Raw genomic sequence first — 24,441 nt, forward strand, 5'->3', positions numbered from 1 at the left:
CACACTGAGACCATAATTAATAATGTGTTGCACACTTAAAATTTTAAAGGAGAGACTCATGTTAAATGTTCCAACCACAATATTGATGATAAAATAGTCATTACTAGGAGTACCTGAACTGGCATCTGGCTACTGCATGATCTCAAAGGAAGGGCATTGTATCACAAGTATCTGGACTATAACCACACCCTTTCTTTCATCACATCTTTCTCATCCAAGGGTCAAACCCAACAGCCTTCCCTGACAAACCTCCAAAGAATTGCCTCCTAAGCACTCTGCCATGTCTCTGAAAGCAGTATCCAAATGCAGCCCACTTTTCTTAGTTCAGCTCTGCCATCAGAAGCCAGGAGAGGTAAAAGACAGAGTTGAGGAAATTCTAAACACTTTCATTCCTTGTGTGCCTTCCCTGATTATACCAGTGTCCCCAATCCCCAGGCCAGTCTGCCTCCATCTCCCTCCTGCATCCTTAGGGAGTTGTGGGATAGTCTTCCTTTGCCCTAAACAGAGTTAGTGACTTTGAATTCCTTGTCTTTTGGCTCTTTTACTTAACACTATTTAATTTTAATTTTACCCACAATTCAACTTTAATTTGATTCACATATAGTTCATCACTACAGTGGGCATCCAATTGCTTGCAACAGAAAAGGAAAGCCGGAGTGCAGGAGATAGTGTGAAAATACCCATGGATGGCTCTTTATATGTATTTATTTATTTTTCACTGAGGACGAAGGTATCCAGTGGGGCTATCACATATGGAGCAAGTAACAGGGACGTGTGAAAAACAACATTCTTTTGACAATGCCTTCCATCACCAAGGAAACTGAGGATATTTGCAGAATTTTCTTCTCACACATGCTTTAATAACTGAAAACAATTGAAAGAAACAAAATATCAGGGCCAATGTATTTCAAAGAGATTCGTTTTTTCACCTCTTACTTAAAAGCAAATTATAACTTTCTATACAAGCAAACCCAAAAGGCTTTTTTATGCATATTTGATTAGCTCATTTCCTTTGATTTGCTGGAGTGATGTCACTGGGGCCCAGCTGTTGGTCTGCTGTAAGTGATTTCCCCTCCTCAGGTTTCACCCAGTCATTTCTACCCCTAACAGAATTACTTTGACTGGAATCCAGAATTTTTTTTTTATGTTCACCTCTCCCATCAACTGATATCAAAGATTCCTTGGGAAAATGAGGAATGGCCACAAAGGCATTTAAATGCCGAGAGGAGCTGACTCTTTGAAGTTAGTTTGTCTCCAGAGTCTTAGATTCTCATCTGTCCATTCTAGAAACTAATGGTGAGAGTGTAAAGTAGATACAGGGCTCTGAACGAAGGGCCCTGGGTCTTCAGAAACAGACACAGCCTGTCCTCCTCCACCTGCATGTGTATTGTTACCACATTAACTCATCATGAAAGAGTTGTACTGGACATGAGAGCCACAGCTTTCAAATTCTGCAGACCTCTCCACACTAGAAAACCACCCCTTGCTAGCTGACAATCTCTATGTCTCAATTTCTTACATGAAAACACACACACACACACACACACACACACACATACACAGAGAGAGAGAGAGAGAGAGAGAGAGAGAGAGAGAGAGAGAGAGAGAGAGAGGAGGGGTGGCAGAGAGAAAGAACCAGTGGTGGAGGACTAGAGGAACTAGAGGCATGGCAGAAATCTCTGGGTCCACTCAGTTTTGTTACACACTTAAAGTTGCTGTAGAATCTTTCAATAATCTGTTTAAAAATGCAACAAATGGCAAGGTGGTGTACACCTTTAATCCCCGCTCTCAGGAGGCAGAGACAGAGGCTAAGGACAAGGCAGACAGATCTCTGAATTTGAGGCCAATTTGGTCTACAGTGAGTTCCAGGACAGGCTCCAAAGCTACAGAGGAACCCTATTCAAAATCATTGCAACAAATGGGTGCTGTGAGAACACATCATCTACTACTGCCATGTTGAGTGTTAGGCCAAGATTTGTAGCCTAGACCACTGTTGACGTTCTGGGTTATTTAATGCTTTGCGGGTTTCCTGGGCATTGCAGGCTCTTTAACCTCCCACCACTTTAGGCAGAAGTAAAAATTAAATTGTTGCCTAGAATTCCCAGTGTTTTCTGAGAAGTAGAATGTCCCTTGATTGAGTGTCACTGTAGCCAGTTAAAGAAAATGCAGCCATCAGTATATGGGGTGGGGAACCCTTCAAAGTCAAGGAGAAAAACTCTTTGTTAGAGTTCTCTTCATTCTCATTGCCCATCTCTACTTAGGCCAAACTCACAAGATACTTGGATTCTATCCTTTCATCCCTGATCTCAAGTTCTCTAACCCAGAATGCATTCCTTCCCTCTCTCTCTTTCAGGGATGCTGGTAAATGTTTATTACTGACTTTATCCAATGGAGGATGAATCCTTTACTTGATTTTGGTTCTTCCTAGTCCCTACATATCTTACCTCCCAAACAGCCACCACATCACTCGAACTCCAGCAACTGCCCAGTGAGTTGTCTCCACATCTCTTCAGTTAGAGGAAGCATTCTTGCAGCAAGGAAATGGCACTCTCTCTTTTCTCATGCTTGCTACCATTGCTATCAATCCGTGAGGAAATGTCTATGAAATATGCATTAGTTAATTTGCTAAGGTTATTATCAAAACTTTAGAGCAGGATAGGGAGAATCATTTCCTTTGCAATGTCCTCATACTCATATTTTAAGTTAGTTGTAGTTTCATCTCTAGAGCTGTGTTAAAAAAAAATCTGGCCAAGAAGCAACTTTCAGGGATGAAAGGGCTTATTTCATTTTATATTTCCAGGTCATAGTCCATCAGGGAGGGAAGTCATAGCAGAAACCTGAAGTAGAGCCCTGGGTAGCGATGGGGACAGAGCTCAATGTGTCTGTGCTTAACTAGCTTTCCTACAGAGTCCAGGACCATCTGCCTAGGGAGTGGTTCTATCTACAGTGGACTTAGTTCTCACTCATCAATAAAAAATCAAGACAATCCCCCACAGACATGCCATGGGTCATTCTCATCTGGGCATTTCATCGGCTGAGAAGCCCTTTGCCGGAAACTCTAGGCAGGTCAAGTTGTCAGTTAAAGTTAACTAGGAAAAGGTCTCCTCATCTTTCAGGTCACTGGTACTTAAATGTAATGAATTGGTCCATGACAGACTTCTAACACTAAGAGGAATAATTCTTTGAATGAACTTTATATACAACAGCTGCCTCTGATACAACATTAACAAAATTATTTGGGTGAGGGATCACGACTTGGAAAAAAATGAAGCAGGGTTGTCTTGCCGATGTCATATCACTTGGTGACTGAGATTATAAAAGCATTATGCTGAGTGAGTTACATGGCCTTCTCAATTTAAATGGACAAATGTTAACCTCTTAAGATAATAAACCCCTAAGAGTAATGGAAAGTATAGCAGAAAGCAGGGAGTTGAAAATGGAGATGGAGACTTCCAGACTTGGCTTGCTCATTTGTGTTCCACTTAAACCTTGTCATAAAATGAATAGTGGGCCAGTTGAAATACTCCTGATTTATTTCCTTCCCAAATATGCCTTGTGTCAGTAGAGCAATGACTCCACCAATGACAGGTTCCCCAGGGCTGAGCTATGGCCACAGAAGTGTGTTCAATGAGTGTAAAATCATGTAGCATTCATGCTAGGATTATGTGATGCTTGTTGCAGGAATTTGTTATAACAGGGTCTGGACAGATGGCTCAGCAGTTAAAAGCAGGTTCTACTGTTGCAGAGGACCTGAGCTGGTTCCCAGCTAATGGAATTGCTCAAAACTGTAATTCCAGCTCCATGCAATCTGATGCTCTTTCTGGCCTCTGTGGCCAGTGTACTCCCATGGAATGCACCCATACATAATTTTAAAAATAACTTTATAAAAAGAATTTGTTGTTTTAGGAAAACTACCCCACCTCTATGAACTGTTTCCTGCTTACTTGCCTTCCCATATTTTTAAAAGATAACTTGGTATGTTGGTTCTGTTTTGTTACAAATTATGAAGACTGACTTTAGTCAGAAAAGAGTGCAGTCTCTGAGGGATACTGGATAGTGATGATGGAATTGGAGAGCGTCGTCATGAATTTCCCGTGATGCTCTTTATCTTTAGTTGCCAATGGTACTTGTTCTACATGATGCTGTGACCCTTTAATACAGTTCATCATGTTGTGGTAACCTCTAACCATAGTTATTTTTGTTGCACTTCACAACAATGATTTTGCTACTGATATGAACCATAATGTAAACATCTGATATTCAGGATATCTGACACATGCAACTCCCAGGAAAAGGTCGCTGGATGCTGGTGACTCACAGGTTGAGAATCACTTATTTAAACCATTGACTTCCAACCATAGCATTTGTATGAGGTTTGTTGTATCTGCTGAGGCTGAAACATTCTATCCTGTGGAGAAGCTCCTTAAGCAGGAAGGCAAACAACTGAAACTAGTCTTGAGAAATCTTGAAAATTAACCAGATTCACTAGGCCCCTCCCTGACAGAGTAAGCAATAAAAACTGAGAGTCCCTCTGAGACTCAGGGAAGCCCAGCTGCAAAGAAGAGTCTATGACAAGACCATTTGCCCTCAGGAAGCAGAAACAAGCTGAGCTGCCCGGGAGAGGGTTAGAGCAACCAAGGCACCTTGGAAAGGACATTCTCCAACCTGTTGAACTACCTGCAGGCTGTGTAGTGTTTTGGGTTCCCAGCTTTTGTGAGCTGACACCCATGCTGGGGTGGACTTTGATGATACAGCTGTCTTTGAGTTGTTTCTGTTCCCATATAAAAAAGAGGAATGTAAGAGAGAGGATTGGGAGAGGTGAGTCACATGGCTGCCAACAGCAAGTCACCAAATATTCCCAGTTGTCAGCAGTACCCCTTACTATATACCAAAGACTCCACAATGGGTCTGGTAATGGGATTGCCCCTACTTTATTGGAATTTTTCAAATAATGTGCTGAACAGGACATATTTTCAGATCATCTGAGGATGTGTAGTAGTAGCCTTATTTCCTATCTTCCCTGTGTATGATCCTGAAATACCATGTAAGCCACTTTCCTGGTATATTGGTTACTTTTCTCACACCTGTGACCAAATACCTGACAAGATGTAATTTTAGGAAAGGAGGGTTTCTTTTGGCTCACAGTTTGAGGAGATATAGTTCCCCTCAGGCAAAATAGAAATATTATGTGGGTGACCTGCAGATGTTTGATATTAAATGTTATTGTTTTGGTAATAGGAAAAATGCCAAAATTCCGTTGTACAGTTGATGTGGCTCACTGTTACCAGAACCAAAACAAACAAGCTTTGGGCAGGTTTACTGTTGTAACCAGGATGGTATTCACCTCACTTTGCATGGTGGCATGTCCCCTGCTACCTCTTCTAATATCATGTGCCACATGTTCTCAGAATAGCTGCAGTAGCTCCAAATGCCACATTCTTTCTGAGGTTTTCCATTTAGAACTCCTAGCCAACATCTCATTTGCTTTGATGAAGTCATTGTCCCATCTCTAAGCCAACCAGTGTGATACTGGATATAACTTTGACTTAAACTTAGCAACATATTTGCTTTGCTCCAAAAGCCAATGGTTTAGCAGTTACCAAAACAGATATCCATGATAAATATCAACATTGGCATCATTCTACAGATTGAGCATTCAGTGTCAGGTAGCTTGTTGTATCCCTACACCCTCTTCTCATTCATTTGGGGGACATACTGATGACCTGCCACAGTGAATCAAAGCAAACAGTCTCTTCTCACACAGAGAGGTAATTAGCATGAGTTAGGTATTACTATTTGTATTTTAGAGTTGGGACAACTGACACTTGCTAATGTCACTTAAGTTCTCCACCACACCTTCATTGCTGAATGATAAAAGAGATTCAAACACAAGGAGAGTAACTTTTCCGAGTAACTTCATAGAGACCAGTGGCAACTTCATTGATACCTTCTTCCAACCCAAGGAAAATGCAGCTCGGAGAGAGTGAAGAATGGCCCAAATCAACTTTTAAGTTTAGGTCCACTACCTGTGTTCCCTGTTCTTGTCATGTTTTGTGATTTTTTTTTTTTTTTGGTATTTTTTAAAACAATTTTATTTAGTCTATGCTCATTTTTTTAGTAGCAGTATTTGTCAGGTGTGTAATTGAATACATAGATATATATGTGTATGTGTGTGTGTGTGTGTGTCTGTGTGTGTGTGTATGTGTATGTATATATTTTTTTCAGAAGTATGCTTAAATAAATATAAAACTGGTTCCATGGATATAGCTCAGACAATAAAGGGCTTGCTTATCTCACATTCACAGAGGCCTGGATTTGATCCCAAGAACTACATGAACCAGCCATACTGGCACATGCCTGTAATCCCAGCACTCAGGAGATGAAAGCTAGAGGACAAGAAGTTGAATGCCATCCTTGCTACATAGTAAGTTTGAGGCCAGCCTGGAATATATGATATGATATCCCATGTTAGTATGTACAATCATGCATACACAACTACATACATATATTTAAATTTTAAAGCCCCCCTCATCAATCCCTTGTAAACGTTTCCTCATCAATAGAGTGTCTGACACAGCAAGCCACTGGGTGGTCTGTCCTGCGCTTGTATTGGTCTTATCAGCTGGTTTGCCACACTTTTAGGACCAAGGCAAACAGATAATCATCTTGAAAAACATTTTTGTTGTTCTGAAGAAGGGGAAGGGTGCACTGAATGGGGATGTAGTCATTTTCAGTTTTCCAGGTGTGCCCCTATGTCACAGTCTTACCCTGCCTGCACCAAGCTCACTTCCTGCCAAGGCTTGCTAGAGAGTTAGTCTTGTCATTTAAAGGCTAATTGAACTTTCCAAGCCTCACTGATGCTTAATACTTTTTATTGTTTTGCAACTAGTGTGAGCGTTTGTGTTGTGCTTCTGTGGTAGCTGTCAACATGCATACTACTCAAATTGAACAATGCCTATTTTGGGAGAGCGATGCAAACCATTTTAATGAAGCCATTGCCACCTTCACTTTACTCTGTTATAATCAGGCTTGCCTTCTCCAGCTGATGGGTACAATTGCTACACTCCTCAGGCACTAAAGGATGAAATTCCCATCCCCAAGTGCACTTTTATCTCTCCTTAGTTGGGAGGAAGGATTAGGGAAACTGCCTAATTCTTCTGTTTTCAAACAGAGGAGAGGAGAGAGACACATGGGTGTTTCCTCTTTCCCTTTGCAGAACTCTGCTTCTTAGAGGTGGTTCATTTGTTTCCCCAATTAACAGCAAAATTAAGAAAGCCTTTGTTTCCCCCCCTCATAACCATTCTTGGCTGCTGTGGTGCTCAGGGAGTCTGGGGACACTGGCAGCTAGAAGGCTTTCTTGGGAGAAAGGGTGTCCACTTATGGGTTTGGTTTTTATTCTTTTTCATGAGAAAATCCACCAAATTTGCAAAACAGAATGATTTCTGCCCCGCAGCTCTTCATGAGAGAGATAAGCAAGGTGTTCATTGGCATTGATAACTGCATATCGAGTTTAGATCCTTTCTTCTACCAGGCTAGTGTTCAAATCTGCAACACATTTAAAGGACCCAAGATGTGTTGGAAATGAAGTGATGCTCAGATCTTATGCAGGTTCCTGAAATCAAGATCTCTAGGGAATCAAACTCAGACATTCTCTTAGAAGCTCACCGGGAGACTCTAGTAACACACAGGACCACAGAGTGGATACTGTCTCTTCTGTAGGATGTCCTGGTGAGAGTATTTAGATGGATCTGAGGTTGGATCTCTAATTTGCTTGCTAACTCTGACTGACAGCTACTTCTTTACAGATCTGTTCTCAGCCTGGTCTCCATTTATTAAACAGGAATAGTAAAAGTCCCTGTTTGTGTAGTGACTTCCAGGTTCTATGCTATGATGTGGGGCAGTATAGTCACTTCCGTTACAGAGATTAGCTCACAACTTCTTAATCTGGGGTCATGATAACAGTCAGAACTGAATGAGGGGGTCCTGAAAATGTTGGCACTAATGAACAGTTTCTGAGTGCACAATCACCAAAGTTAATTTACAGTGAAGTGTGCAATACATCTAAGGTGTTTCTCGCCATATGTGGATGTGTTGTGTCTTAGGACTTCGCTGAAGACTTTGTTCTGAACACACAGCATGTTCCCTTTGCTCTGTGTAAGCCCTCATGCCATGCAACTCCAATGTTACCTGAAACCTCAGCTCAGATTAGAGACTATCAGCTGTTGTGTACTGCAGGGTTTCTACTACAAAGGTTTTGCTCATCTAGAAACCTTTTAATACTTTCCAGGTGCCATTCCTTAGTGTAAAAATATCTAATTAGGACATTGTTTTTTATTATATTGTGTTAGGGTGATTTTTTTTTATTGTTGTTTGTGGGACCAGAGAGTTGGTTCAGCAGTTAGGAAGTTAGGAACACTTGTTACTCTTGAAGAACAGATTCAATTTCCAGTATCCACATAGTGGCTTGCAGCCATCCATAACTCCAGTTCTAGGGAATCCCATTCCCATTCCTAACCATGTGGTGGGTGGAAACAGGAGTACATGGGCTACACATATGTATGCAGATACAAGTGAAACATTCATACACATAAAATAAAATAAATCTAAAAAAAATTTAAAAACTGCTCTTTGAGTTGCAGACTTGAGTTTAATCACAAATCATTTGATGCATTTGGCTTGTAATCAGGACCTAATTCCCAACAATTTTTAAAATGGCCCTAAACATACTCTGTCATTGGGTATTATGTATTTATGCAAAGGAGGGTTCTTAGCATTGATGGTTATATAATCAAAACATTGACCAACCTGAAAAATTGTAAAGATACTCTATATCCTGTAGCATTAAATATTCAGCCTGGGTTTAATTCTTTCCATAAAAATGAATCAGCATATCCATCTCATTTTTGCTTTTGTCTTTGACAATGATAAAAGTTACATATATACATATATTTATGCTTTCTATGTTGTGTTTTAAGATAAATTTCTTCATGATTGTTAAGCTTAAGTATTTGATTCATCTCCCTGTTCTGTATCCCTGTTTACTTGGGGTTATGTATACATTTCTCTCATGAAAAAGGGTCATGAGTGGAAAAGTCTGGGAGTCTAGCTGAGTTCTCTGCTTCTGGACATCAATGATGCTCAGTTTATATTATGTCCAGTAAAATGACTTCCTTATTGGCATTAAAAAAATGTACATCAAAAAAACAACTGAATGGGCAGAGGGTTAGTTTTGCTTATAGTGCCAGTGGATGTAGCCCTTTTGGTCTGGAAACTGGCAACCAGAGCTACACATTCACAGTAGGAGGAGCTTGAGGTGGCAGCTTATCACATCCTGGTGCATCAAGAAGTAGAGATGGATTAGAGCAGTAACTAGGATAGCCTTCAATGCCAACCCCTAGAAGCCTATGCCATGTAGCTAGGCCTCAGAGTTCAAACGTGCAAGTCTGTGGAAGACATGCCAAATTCAAGCATGACTCATCTTGCTAAAGTGGGTGTACCCACTAACAGAGACAAAGGCTGATACACCAATGGGATCTTGTTGGTGTTAACAGCTGAGCTGGAACATGGAGCTAAACCATGCTGTCTTCCTGTTGGATGCAATCTCACCTAATATTATCATATAAGTTCACTCTGTGAGTGCCAAGGGTCTCTGAAGTTTTGTCTGAACATAAAAACATATTATGAAACAAACTACAGAAATACTAAGCTCCCTGCCCGATGGCTGGTATTAGTGGTGACTTTTTCTTCACTTCCAGAGTTAGTCTTAAGTCTTCTCTGGATAAAATTTATTATAGAAGTTGTAATAACAGTGCTTACTTTCTGATAGAATTGAACAGGAGCTATCTAATGTCCTCTTATCTACATTATGCCTGAGCTACCTTGTGGTTCCCCAATGTGTTCATCCATCTGTGCCACCACACAAAACCCACTTGGTTCAACAGCAGTTGTTTTCTTGGTGGTCTTTGTCTAGAAGACATTGGTACCTCTTCTATACAGAGTCTTGCAGTCCCACTCTAACTTGATGACCTAAGAGTTCTTAAAATTATTCATTCACCTTCAAATGTCTTATGCCCTTTTTTTCTGGTCTCTGATACCCATAAACCTCATTTCCCATCATACTCTGGTATGACCTTCTCAAGTTAATATTCTGTCTCTCTTTCTGTCATTCATGATTGTTTATTTTCTCTTTTGTCATACCTGTACCTTTCTTCCTAATTGTTTCTCCCTCCCCCAACCAATACAGCCTGGTTTATGATAATTGAACATGGCTATACACTAGCTGCTATCCTCAGTGATGTCCAAAAATCGATTCAGTAAGGATGAACAATGATCTTTGAAGAAGGTACTATTCCTGCTGTCCATTTTACAGGTGAGAAAATATTACAGGGAAGTTAGCTGATGTGCTCAGTTTCATAGTAGATGGCTAAACCACATGACAAAATGCAGTCACTCACCTTGGCAGCAAAGTGTTACTGAGATTGATGGAATAAAATGTAAGTAGGTGGGTTTTTTTTTTAAAAAAAAAATGAATTTCTGAAGGCCAGTGAGAACTCAGCAAGTAAAGGTACTTGCTACACAGCCTGATCACCTCATTTTGATTCTCAGATGTCACGTGTTGGAAGGAGAGAAACAACTCCACCAAGCTTTCCTCTGACCTCCACACATGAGCTTTGGTACATGCCCCCTGTGCCCTCACCCCACACATACTCACTTGCAAGAACAATATTAATGATGATGATAAATGAACTTTAAAGGAAAGGGTATTCATTGCTGAACCTTGCTTTTGAATCTCTACTTTGCTCCTCCAATCTTTTCTTTTGCAGTCAGTCCACCCTCAGCATGAGGCTGCAATGAATATTGTGTATACTCAAGTGACTCTCACCATGAGTGACTCATATTAAGGGTCTGTTTGGCCCTGATTTCAAGCAGTCATTTGATATTTCTGACTCATGGTTTCCTTCGAAATAACTAATCTACTTATTAATCAAAAGTGAACATAGTCTTGCGTGAATCTAGTATGCTTTATTAAAGGCTTGCAGATTCACATGCTAACATTTGAGTATCAAAAATTGAATTATGGATTATTACATGCTGAGTGTGTTCCAGGCTGGCCAAGACTCCAGAAGGAACTGAAAACACATTGAGAAGCCATGGATCTTTAGGGTAGCAAGTTGTGGGTCTCTCTTTTTTTTTTAATTAATTTGGGGTGTGTGTGTGTGTGTGTGTGTGTGTGTGTGTGTGTGTGTGTGTGTGTGTGTGTGTGTGCCTATTGATGCCACAGCCTTGAAGCTGTAGTTAAATGCGTTTCTGAGCTGTCTGATATAAGTGCTGGTAACTGAATTTAGGTCCTCTAGAAGAGCAGCAAGTGCTCTTAACAGCTGAACAATCTCTCAAGTCCCTAACATCAGGGATGTTCCTTGGGCTGTATTTAGATGCTTCTATGCCACACACTTGTTGGCCTGATTTTCTTTGTTTGTATTGCTTGCTACACAAAGATTTGAGCTCTTACAGCCCATCACCTGGGATCTTGTGTGCTAGGCTGTACCCATGCTGTAAGGGTCAGATTCAGAATTCTGTTAGAATTAGTTTAGGGTACCACACTGAAGAGGCCTATAGCTCAGCTTGGATGTTGTGAGGATGAGTAAGTTCAAAACCATCTAATATGCAAGCACTTGTGAGAATAGAGAGATGGAGAGATGGCTCAGTGGGCAGAATACAAGCAATACAAGCATGAGAGCCTTAACGTGGATACCCAAAACCACTTGCCACCCCAGTATTAGGGAGTCAGAGACAGGCAAGCCCTAAGGACACTGTGTCTAGGCAGTCTAACTGAAATGGTGAATTCCAGGCTTAGTGAGAGCCACTGTCTCAAAATCATAGTGGAAATGGGACTGGAATAATGGCTAAGTGGTTAGGCATCCACATACAGCATGTATGCACTCATAAGTGGGTATTAGACACAGAGCAAAGGATAGCCAGGCTACAATCCACAATCCCAGAGAAGCTAGGTAAAGAGGAGAAGCCTAAGAGGGGCATGCACAGAGGGTCCCAGGAAGGGGAAGTGGTTAAGATCACCTGGGTAAATTGAGAGGAGGGTATAAGAGAGGAAGGAGATGGAGATCGAACATGAGAAGTCAAGAGGGTCAAGTTGGGGGATGGAGGAAGAGGGAGAGTGATGAAAGAGAGGTATCTTATTTATTTATTTATTTATTTATTTATTTATTTATTTTTGGTTTTTTGAGACAGGATTCCCCTGTATTGCTTTGGAGCCTGTCCTAGAACTAGCTCTGTAAACCAGGCTGGCCTCTAACTCACAGAGATGCACCTGCCTCTGCCTCCCAAGTGCTGGGATTAAAGGCATGTGCCACCAATGCCCAGCTTAAAGAGAGGTATCTTGATAGAGGAAGCAATTATGGGGTTAGGGAGAAACCTGGTGATAAGGAAATTCCCAGGAATCCACAAGGATGACCCCAGCTAAGACTCCTTCTGAGCAATAGTGTAGAGAGTACCTGACTGGGCTGCCTCTGTAACCAGATTAGTGACTACCCTAATTGTCAACATAGAACCTACATCTAGTAACTGATGGGAACAGATGCAGTGATCCATAGTTAATCACTGGGCTGAGCTCCTGAATTTCAGTTGAAGAGAGGGAAGAAGGATCATGTAAGCAAAGGGGTGGGGTCAAGGTCATGATCATCTTGGGGAAACCCACAGGGACAGCTGACCTGAGTTAGTGGGAATGCACAGATTCTGGACTGACAGCTAGGGAACCTGTATGGGACCAAAGTAGGCCCTCTGAATGTGGGTGACAATGGTGAGGCTTGATCTGTTTGTGGGGCCCTGGCAGTGGGATCAGGACTTATCCCAGATGCATGAACTGACCTTCTGGAGCCTATTCCCTATGGCAGGATACCTTCCTCAGCCTTGTTGAGGGAGAGGGGCTTGGTCCAGCCTCAACATAGTATGCTAAACTTTGTTGACTCCCCAAGGGAGGCCTTATATTAGGGAATTAAACATTCCTACTAGGGAATTAAAAGTCAAATGGATTCCCTGGCATTTCTAAGAAATGAAATCTCATGAAGTCTAAACAACATAGCTGCTTAGACAAGACCTGAACAAGCATGGCACCAGAGAACATGCTAACATGGAAGAGGAAAAAATTTGTGGAGCCTAATCCTAGATAAAGAACTGCAGGCAAATCAGGGATGTTGGGAGGAGTAGATGGAGGGTGGGAGAGGAGGGAGGTGGGGAAGGTGGAAGAAAGGAAGGGAGAGGGAAGGGGAACATGGGTTTGCATGTAAAATGAGAATAAATAAATTTTTTAAAAGTGCAAACTGGGTTCTCTTCCCAGAATGGAGATCTGGTAGCCAGGTAATGCCAGCTCCAGGCAGAGTGTCTACACCCCTGGCCTCTTCAGGTGTCTGGACCCACAAAGACACACATGTGCAATCAAAAATTAAAATAAAATTATTTTTAAATGAAAAAATGAGGTGAAGATTGATAATCCTAGACACCTGACATTAACCTTTGACCTCCACAAGGTTGGGCATAGGTTAGTGCACACTATGCACAGCATCCAAAGGCCAAAAGGCTGGTAATCACCCTCACAGCATGTGTAACATCTCTGATGAGGCATGGTTATTTACATGTATGGTTTTGCAAGAGAACCCAAGACCAAGATCTCTTATTTTCCTTAGCAGAAAATGTTTTTTTTTTAGCTCTAAGCTAATGGAGAACTCTCTCAGAGTTCTGGCTACAAATGGAATAATCATTAAAGAAAAATAACTGCTTTGGGAAAGATATTTAAGCAAAATATTTGGGGAGATCCAAAAATGTGCTATGTGTGAATGTGAATTCAGTTTCCTCAGATTCAGATCATGGCTAAAATACGTGCTTTTAGACACAAAGGTTCTTATAAAGTAGGACTAAGAAATGTGTACTTAAAAAAATAAAATGTGAAAATAACAAGTGTGGTATATCAGTTTGATGGCATATTGCTCAGCCACTGAAAAAGATGGAAACTGATGAGCTCTGGATTCATGTTAAATGAAAAAACAAACAAACAAACAAACAAACCAATGGCATCATTCACTAAGTCCAAATTATTTTAGGTGTTTCTGGGGATTAAGTGACATATGTAAATTATTTAGTCCAGTGCCTGGACTGAATGAATAAGTAGTAAGAGCTTAAAGATAGTGGTGATGATGGTGGTGATGATGGTAGTGGTAGTGATGGTGATATTAACGACCCTATAAGGTGAAAAACTATGAACTAGGTTTCCATAGGGCTCCCTATATCCCATGATAAAAACTACGCTCAAAATATGGATTAAGCTCATATTCTTACTAGGGAATTAAACATTCCTACTAGAGAATTAAAAGTCAAATGGATTCCCTGGCATTTCTAAGAAATGAAATCTCATGAAGTCTAAACAACATAGCTGCTTAGACAAGACCTGAACAAGCATAGCACCAGAGAACATGCTAACATGGAAGAGGAAAAAATTTGTGGAGCCTAATCCTAGATAAAGAACTGCAGGCAAATCAGGGATGTTGGGAGAAGTGGTCTTCCCTAGGGAAGTGACTGAACAATATGCCATCAAATTGATATACCACACTTATTATTTTCACATTTTATTTTTTTAAGTACACATTTCTTAGTCCTACTTTATAAGAGCCCCCATATTGGTTATGGGCAGCCCTAAAATCATATACAAACAAGTAGCTCTATGCAGACTGAGTCTCTGTATTTAAATATTTAGGGATATATATGTATGTATGTGCACATAATGTTGTGATATATGTGCATATATATGTATACATTACAGAAAAAGAGGTCAGAACCCATGAATTTGAAAGAAAGTATGTGTTCTACAAGGGAGGACTTGAAGGGAGGAAAGGGAAAGAGGAAAATGATATAGCTATATTTCAACTTAAAAAAATATTTTTAAAAAAATCAAATAGCTGCAGGCCTCTCATCTCTGTTCCTCTCATAAGAAGCCATTTAGATCAGCCCTGCATAAGCTTTGTAGAGCTATGGGAAGATAAGACAATGGAGGCTCTTCCTGACATTGGGCACAGGTGGGGTCTGTCTGAAAGAGCACTCCGTTAAATGCAGGTGTATTTTTAGCCTGGTCATGTTGTATATGTTCTACAATCAGCAAAACTGCACGGAAAGCCACCAAGCTTGGGACAACCACTCATGGAGCCTTCTGGGGGATCCACCCTCTCTCAAATACATAAGAGAATAATGTGGCATATGGTTCCCAAGATTTTATAACTATGAAAAATGAGAAAGATTGATGATGCTTACCCTGCTAGAGGACCAGCTCACTGCTGTTGCTTGCTTTGTTGTAATCTCCTACCCCACCCCCCCAACTCCAACCCAACTTCAAAACAAAAGTCCAAGTCTAATTAAAATCAGAACTTGGTGTCCTATTAGTACTCTTCTGGCAGACCTTGACTTTGGCATTGTCTTTCTGACCAGATTACTGATTAGTGTTTATTGCTAATCATCTGTGGCTGGAAACATGACCCAGGGAGCAGAAAGACCAGGGCAACGGCATGCAGTGTCATTGTTAGAATTATTCACAGTGTTTGCAGCAGGAATCACTCAACCCTAATCCACAACCACAACAGACGCCTGAGCACACCAAGCCCCACATGTTGGCAACTGGGCAAAGCTGCCTCCCTGTAGCACTTGGCAGGACTCCTCCCTGAAGTCTCAAGCCTATGCTGCCTAGAGAGGTAGGGCAGGCTGAGGGGATAAGGCTTTGTCATTTCACACAGAAAAACTCACATGTTCTATGTCTTCTCGTCTTCTCGGTACCTAACAAAGGAACCATAATGCAACTGTGGAGAGGCTGTCACCCATGCTCTAATGAGACTTTCAGTAGTGGAGCTGTGTAAGGGTCATATGAAAATAATTCTTAAAACATTAATCACTCATCATCTTCAACCCCCAAATGACCATACTTTATTACAGAACATCAGATTTTAAAATCATGAAAAAAAAAGCCTCTGTTGTTGACATTAATGTTTAATATGTCCCAAATTCAGGTGCCTGAAGTAAGGACAGCAGTGTGAGGTTATAATGGAAGAGCTCTGTAGGAAATGTTTGTATCGGCCCGGGATAAAATTTCTTAAATTGCCACAGTAATTTTGTTTTTGCTTTATTTTATGTGTAGAGGTATTTTCCTATATAGCTATCTCTGTGGTGTGTGCATGCCTCGTATTCACAGAGGCCAGAAGGGGGTTTAAGATTCTTGGGACTGGAGTTACAGATGGTTGTGAGCCTCCCTGTGGGGGCTGGGAACTGAACCCAGATCCTCTGGAAGAGCAGTCAATGCTCTTAACCACTGAGCCATCTCTCCAGATCCTAACTAGGAAAGGTTTGGGAAGACAACAGAGAATGGGTGTTCATGGTCTCTTATAAGTACATTAGTTTAAAGGTTAACATATCTTTCTATGAACACTCCACTAAGCACACTTTTATCCTATCATTATGTTTCAGTAAATTAGGCAAAGAAATTAGGAAGGGGAGGTACTGGACTTCTTAGTCTTAAAGGATACTAGGAGCAAATAAATGAAACCAGGCTGGTAACAATGTACAAATGAGGTACCATGGTAGAATGCAGTGTGATGGGTGACACCAGGAGATCCTTTGTAAGGGCCCTAGGTTACTGTTGGTAATGAGAGAAGTCTTTCATCATGACATACCCATAAGCACACAGGACTTATTTGTGAAGAGATAGTAGATTCATTCTGGTCCATAGAGAAGATCACTGAAGTGACAGTGGCCCGGTAGCACCTGCAGACAACTACTCAAAATAACCACCCTTCACTAGGGCCTTTGTCACCTAACTGAAACATTTGTGGATGTTCTGAATACAATATGAAATATAAGCATTGTCTATGTATGTGGTCACCCCACTTCCTACCTGCCCTTTGGAAGAAAATGGGGCTTCAGGGAGACTATTTTTGGAGCCCCACCCTTCAATATGTGATGATGTATGGTCTTACTTTACATGAGGGAATACCGGGAATCCTAGGCTCTATGCATAAATGATACAAAAAGCATCAGATTGGTTCTTTGAGTGCCTGTGGCAAAAAGATTGGTCCTGATTTATGGTCCTCACATTGGGAAATGTCTGACGTGAAATCAACAACTGAAATTAGATGAATAATTCAGAATGCCGATCAATCGCCTCATCTCTCTTACCATGTTCCTGCTATTTTTACGTAATTGCAAAGTGAAGAATAAATTGAGGTCATAAATAAACAACTGTCATTTGGTGTGATATAGACCCCTGCATCTTAGGGCTTTTCCATTTTCAGGTTCTACTCTTACACTTTCTACACAATTAAAAATGTGCACTTATTAAATTGTTGTGAGACATCTCTCTGTGTGCTTATTTCAACATCAATGGTGCTAGAAACACAACATAAAATGGTGAGGCATCAGATTCCCTCCTCCAAGGCCAATTCTTCTTCATTGGGTTTGCTTTAAAATCTCTCTCTCCTTCCTTGGGAATCTTTATGTGAAAAGCTGTAACAGTGACTTTGCACTACTTGTGTTGTGTTTCATATGTGTGAGTGTCTGAGTGTCATGACACATGGTGGAGGTAGAAGACAACCTTGGGCATTGGCCCTTGCCTTCCAACTTCTCTGAGACAGTTTTCCTTTTTACTGGTCCATGGCCTTCCAGGGAGTCTCCTGTCTTTTCTGTCTTCACATAAATGTGCTGAGATTACAAATGTGTATACTATTCCATCTGCCCTGTGTGGGGCTTGGAATCTGAATGCTGAAAAGCAGGTTAACCCAGAAAGCACTTTACCCAGTGAGATGTCCCCAGCCTACATTTTATGACTTCTTACAGAAAAACAAAACTTGTATCACCTGATGTCTTAGGCAGTGATTGTAATGTTATTAGCATAATTAATTTTATGACAAGCATTTGTTTAAGAGCAAACAACAGTAATGATTGGTTTTGTTAATTGTTTAGTTACTAACCTTTCCACTTTTAAAATCAAAATTTTGTCTTCCTTATCCCAGACTATTATTATCTAAAATAATCATTGAGCTTGTTCTACATGAGGGAATTTTAAAATTTCAGAGTTTAAGCTGATTATAAAAACTAGAAACTCGTTTGTATGTATGAGATACCAACTAAAGACAAAGTATACTTTTATGTTCAATTTTGAATGAATATGTGATTCAATAAAATATATGGAACTTTTAGGATATTATCAAGTAAGGCTAGTCTTAGCAGGATAGTTTTAGATCTTTGAAGGTCTTCTATTCTAAATCCTTTGAATGTCATTTGAACAGCAAACATCTCTGCCCTTATCCGCTTGTTTAAAAATGAAAATTCCCTGGGGTCACACACGCTATCTGGATCATACATCTTGTTCAAGGGTAAACTGGGTAATAGTTGCAGCAATAACCAAACAACTGGAGACGAAAGCGTAATTTAGAGAGCCTTTCTCTTTCTTTTCAGATAGCCACACTTCTCCAGTTCATTTTCAGAACTTAAAGTACAGTGAGTTTTAAGGGCCAAATATAATTTAAAATAAACTCCTACATTCTTCTTCAGCTCAGATCTGGGAATGGCCAGAATCCAAGTGGGAAAGAATGAGGATCTTCTGAACCCTTTGGGGGGAACTATAGGACACTTGAAGGCTTTTGATGTTTGTGTTCTGAGCTGGACTTGTGTCACAGAGTGCTGGTGTTCTTTGCTCTGTCCCTTAACATGGTCAAGCATGTTAGCTTGGCCAAATGTCATTTCATAAGTAAAAAATTTGTACGTGATTAGTGAGATTTCTGGAGAATCATGAAGGTGGGGATGTCAAGGCACCCAGATTAAAACACTCAGCAGGATTCTGTGAACACCTCCTTATATCTAAAGAAGATTGCTTTTGGAGAGACACAAGGTTTCACCTCAGAGATGACAAAACATGTTCCCTTTCCCTTTTCTCTTGGCAAGGGGAAATAATTTTGTTATGTTTCTGCCAAAGCTAAGCAATGAGAGGGTTGGTAGTGTTTAGCAAGCAGATGGATTCATAGGGTTTATGAATCAGATGCTAAAAATTGAACGGAATATCGTGACTTTGTAGTGTGCACATCTGGTTCTCTAAGGTTGAAGCTGGGTACTACTTTACCAGGACTGTGATGGTGTGGATATTGTTTGAGGGGTTGCCTAAGTTTGTGTGTTGGAAACCAGGTCCCTAATGTGGTGATGTAAAATAGGATTCTTAGATGTTTTCCTCACATGAGTTTTGTTTTTAAAAGAAAACTGATATATAGATATATAAAATATATGTACAAGTAATATATCTACTGATAATAAGTGATAAACCTTATTTGGGGAAAATTATTTGGTATGCACATAATTTTATTTTATTTTTCACTTATCGAGGCTGCAGAACAGCAACTGAGGCTCCATGAAAGCATGAGAAGTAGATTTTGATCCTAGCACCCACATAAAAACCCAGTTGTGGGGGCATACACTTTTAACCTAATACTAGGAAGTTCGAGTTAGACAGATACCTGGAGTTGCTATGTAGCCTCTCAAACCAAGTTGATGAACCCAGATTCCAGAGGGACTCTCATGTCAAAAGCATAAAGCTGCCTGCTCTGAGGAAATACATTTAAAGCTATCCCCTGACCTCCACATGTGCACACACACGAAGAAAAATTAGCAGTAATAGGTTGTAAGTTATTTCTCCCTGAATAAACATCTATTCAGCCTATTTGTTTATCCTGATCCTTATTTACCGCAATAGATACATTTCATTGTTAAAATTATTAATATGTTCATTGTACCACAGTGCCTAACCCTTTGGAGATGATTGACAAATTTTATTGAATGACAGGAAATATATATATATATATATATATATATATATATATATATATGTGTGTGTGTGTGTGTGCATATATATATATATATACATATATATATATATATATATATATATGCACCTTTTTATCCTTGATGAAACTATTCTTCCATTCAACAAGCACCAAAGTCATCAGGTTGATCTCAGCGACTGTGGTGGTTTAAATAGGTATGGCTCCCATAGACTCATGTGTTTGAATGCTTGACCCGCAGAGAGTGGGTTTATTAGTAGGTGTGGCCTTGTTGGAGGAAGTGTTTCAAAAACTTGGAAGTCTCATACATGCTCAAGCTATGCCCAGTGTGGCACACAGTCTTTTTCTGCTGCCTGTGGGTTAAGGTGTGGAACTGTCAGTCATCTCTCCAGCACTATGTCTGCCTGCATGCTACTATGTTTCCCACCAAGACAATAATGGACTAAACTCTTGAACTGTAAGCCAGCCCCCAATGTAATCGTTTCCCATGTAAGAGTTGCATGGTTATGGTGTCTCTTTACAGTGATAGAAACTCTAAGACAATGACCAACACTGAGAAAGATCCATGTGTGCTTATTGATGCATAGAAATATAAACCATTGCCCTACAAGATGCCCGCTATTAACCTTCATCTTTACAAACACATGGACACTAGTTCTAAAGATGAAAGTGAGGAGTCATGGCTCTCGGAGTACCGAGGAAGGAACCTCCTGTCCCCTATTTCAGTCTTCCCAGTGAGTCAGATCTTTGACTACTTTACTTTTGCTTCACACACAGTCTGTTACTTTTTCAAGATTTCTTTTTTTTGTGTTTGTGTTTGTGTTTATGTGTTATGTGTGTGTATGTGCAGATGTTACATGAGTGTGCTGCCCAAGGAGGCCTGAGGCATTGGATCCATAGGATATAGTTACAAATGGTTTTGAATCACCTAGTGTGGTTGCTGGGAACCAAACTTGGGTTCTCCTTAAGAGCAACAAGTACTCCTAGCAACTGAGCCATCACTTAAGCCTCTTCACCACTTTAAATATCATCTTTATTTTTTATTGATGAATAAAACCTATGCATGTTGTATCGGATAAGCATACTAAGCATTGCCTAACTTCTTATCTTCTTCAGCTGCTACTAATCACTGTTCAGCTCTCATTTTTATTAGATCAATACACCCAGTTTCCACCTGAGTGAGAATGGCCAGCCAGCAGTTGTTCTTCTGAGCTTGTCTTATTTGGTTAGCATCTTGGCTCCTGTGCAATAAGCATGGAGTGAGGTGTCTCCTCAACATCCTGGTTTAGTTTTCTTTGGACATACATGCACCACAATGGAATTGATAGATCATGAGTAGTTCTTTTTTTCTTTTCAATTTGTTCTGCCCCATACACTATTTCTATAACAATCACAATAATTAGTTGTGTGTGTTTTGCATGCACGTGAGTGTGTGGTGCACATGCCCATGCATGTGCATGCAGAGTCTAGAGCAGGATGCCGGATGTCCTCCTTTTATTCTGGGGCTATCTTGAAACAAGTTCTCCCACTGAATCAGAAAACTCATCATTTTGGCCAGTGAGCTCCTGGAATCTGCCTGTCTTTGCCCAACAAAGCTGGGCTTATCATCAACACATACTGCCATGTCTGATTTTTTTTTTTTTTTTTGTGGGTGCTGAGGATCCAAAAGCAAATCCTTACCATAGAGCTGTCTCTCCAGCTTGACCAAACTCACATATGTCTTCACCCATAAGTAGGGTATAAGATAGGAGTCTGTCTTCCTCCAAAATCTCTCTGGTCCTTGATTTTTATCTGTAGTAGCATCATTGTAACTAGATAATCTCACTGTGGTTTCACATTATGATGCCTATAATGGTTTTTACTTTAATTTGTATTTACCTTTGCTTGTAATAATTCTCAATGGTTTCTTTTATATGTTAGCCATTTATAGATCTTCCTTTAGTTAATGTCTACCCAGATCCTTTGATGGCATTTTCCATTCTTGTTAGTTATTGGGTTTTGGTGTGGCTCAACTGTCTAAGTTCCTTATTAATCTGGATATTAATCCCTATTCAGAAAAGTATTTTTTAGCTTCTTCAGGATTTTAGTTAGATGTAATCATGGTTTGGAGGTCTTCTCCAAAAAACAAAATTGTTTGCCCATAGCAACTTCTTAGTGTTTCCTATTTTAGTAGTACATGTTAAAGCTTCTAGATTAACCCTTTGCTTTATTTTGAATTGATTTTTATTTCTGATGAAAATTATTGATTAATTTGCATTTTCCTACACATTCATGGAGATACACATACCTACTTATGGAGAGGTGAATGCAATTTTCCCAGGCCATTTGTTAAAGAAGCAATATTTTCTCCAATGTGTATCTTCATGTTTTTGTAAAACACATGTTTTCTGTAAACATGTGGACTTCCCCGGAGTCTCTTCATTTTGCTAATTCAGTCTCAGTAACTGTTTTAGTACCCTCACATGCTGTTTTGGTTACTATAGTTTTGTGGTATGTTTTGAGGGCAGGTATGTTTAAGTTTTGCTTATGATGTTCAGGTTTGCTTTGGCTATTCAGGATTTTTGTGTCTCCTTTCAAATGCCATGGTTTTTTTTATGATTTATTTCTGTGAACAATGCCATTGTGTACTTTAATAGTAATTGGCCTGAACCTGTGGTGTAGGCATTTTAACAATATTTCCCTGAACAAAGGGTGTATTTTCACTTTTGTGTGTTGCCTTCAAACTTTTTCAATTTTTATAGCTTTCATTATTGAGATCTTTAATCTTCATTAAATGTATGTGTGGGGATTTTAAAGCCATCATTCATAACCAACTCTTCTGGATTCTTACACTGAGAAATGCTGAGCCAACAGACCCATTATTTATTATAGTGATGTCCCTGAGGATACAGAAAAGAATCTGTTGATGAGACTCTTAGATAATGTCTCTCTCAGTCCTCTAATCTGGGAGTATTAAATGGTACTGACGAACTGGTCATTGCAATTTCTTTTTCACTTTGGGATTTCTGAAAAGCAAAGCCAACTGGGAGGTCCCCCTTCAGTCATTGTGTGCCTGTTTGTTTCTTATCCCAGGCATCTTTTTTTAGGAGTCCGCTCCTCACTTCCCATCTCAGCGCCTCAGTGCTTGCTTTAACTTTCATGCGTTTTGAATGCCCTGACATGTTGGATGCCCTTAATTCATTAATTGAAAAGAAGAACCTGTTAGCTCTGGTAGATGCAAAGTTTGTGGTAATGGTTAATAGGTTAAATGACCTTAGGTTCAAATGCCAGTGTTACTATTCATAAATCCTGATCTTAAGCACATATATATTACTTAACCTCAGTTTCTTTATCCATAACATAATATTTACCATGAGGGTTTGTTGCCTGTATTAAAAGGCACAGTCCTAGGAAAGCATGTATTTCCAAGCCAAGACAGCTAGGGGGATTTATTTATCTATTATTATTTGTTTTTAGCTGACTCTACTTGCTCAGCCACCCCCATACCCATACCTCCTCCTCAGTGCTCTAGGGCAGGGTCTTGGTCCTTCTGATACTTCAAGGCCAGACAACTCCTTGTTGGGAGGATCTACTCTGAGCAGCAAAGGGTGCTAGGTAGCACCTTGGCTTCCTTTCACCAGTGTCAGTTGTGCTTCTTCCTTGAAAACCACAAACACTAGACTCGTCAAAGTGTCTGTGGGTGAAGGACCAATGATGCTGAGAACTGCTTCACTGCCATTCTCTTGGTATCTGCTTTTGCTGGGTATCTGTATTTCCCACATCCTTTCTTAGATTCCCGTTCTCCAGAGTAGTGTGTGTGTGTGTGTGTGTGTGTGTGTAAATATATATGTTGGCTTTAGTTTTTGTACTTGTGTGTGTGGAAGGGTTTGTAGTATGTGAATGCATGTATGTGCATGCCTTCATGTTGGTGTGTGTCTGTGTTGCATGCATGTATATAATGTGTTTTCTGAATTATCCTTTTCAGATGAGAAAAAGATACAGATTAGAAAACTCTTTAAAACATTAGAATATATGAAGACCATCCAAGAAATTAATAATTAATATTTTAGGTATAGACAGTCTGACATCCTGAGTGAGTTAACTTGGGCCCTGCCCAGCTCCCTGCATTACATTTGAATGCAGGGCTAGCCTGTGCTCAGTATCAGTATGGCTGATTTAAGGATGACGCTTGTAAGAATGGAACCTCAACATTGTCTGGAAACTAATGAAGGAAAATGTAACAAGAAAGGGAATGCTCCCTTTAATAAAGATGAAGAAAATCAAGCACATATCTTAAAACAACCCATTCTGACTCCTTTGTGATCTTGGGTATGTTAGCCATGACAAGACTGTAAGCCTTAGAGTAAAAATGCTTGGAAAGAAGTCAACAAGATGTAGAAGTCAATTCCTGCCACTGGAGATGGTGGTAGGACCTGATACATGTGAGTGATAGATTGGGAAATCTTGACATGATTCCCCTTGAGTTGTATTAAAAAACAAGCAACCAAGTAGCACACTGGCAGACTTTCTCCTGCATTGGTGACTATGCACCCACTGATGAATAAAGTCAACCCTGAAGAACATGCCTAAA

The 24,441-nt window shown here is 40.1% G+C and overlaps 1 protein-coding gene across 2 annotated transcripts in view; it reads right to left on the minus strand.

The window, feature by feature from the left end:
• Positions 1 to 24,441, minus strand: part of Adam19 (ADAM metallopeptidase domain 19) — a 1,172,352-nt gene that overhangs the window by 910,849 nt on the left and 237,062 nt on the right. Inside the window, exon 1 of one of the 2 annotated variants that reach the window (XM_051180871.1) lies at positions 8,637 to 8,641. The exons of the other annotated variant lie outside the window; for it this stretch is intronic. The gene's annotated coding sequence lies outside the window, so the exon portion shown is untranslated. Of the gene's footprint in view, positions 1 to 8,636; positions 8,642 to 24,441 lie in introns of those variants that run through there. 2 annotated transcript variants of the gene reach the window in all.

This window comes from Phodopus roborovskii, unplaced genomic scaffold (assembly GCF_943737965.1).
Source record: "Phodopus roborovskii unplaced genomic scaffold, PHOROB, whole genome shotgun sequence".
In the NCBI taxonomy this organism is placed as follows: domain Eukaryota; kingdom Metazoa; phylum Chordata; class Mammalia; order Rodentia; family Cricetidae; genus Phodopus; species Phodopus roborovskii.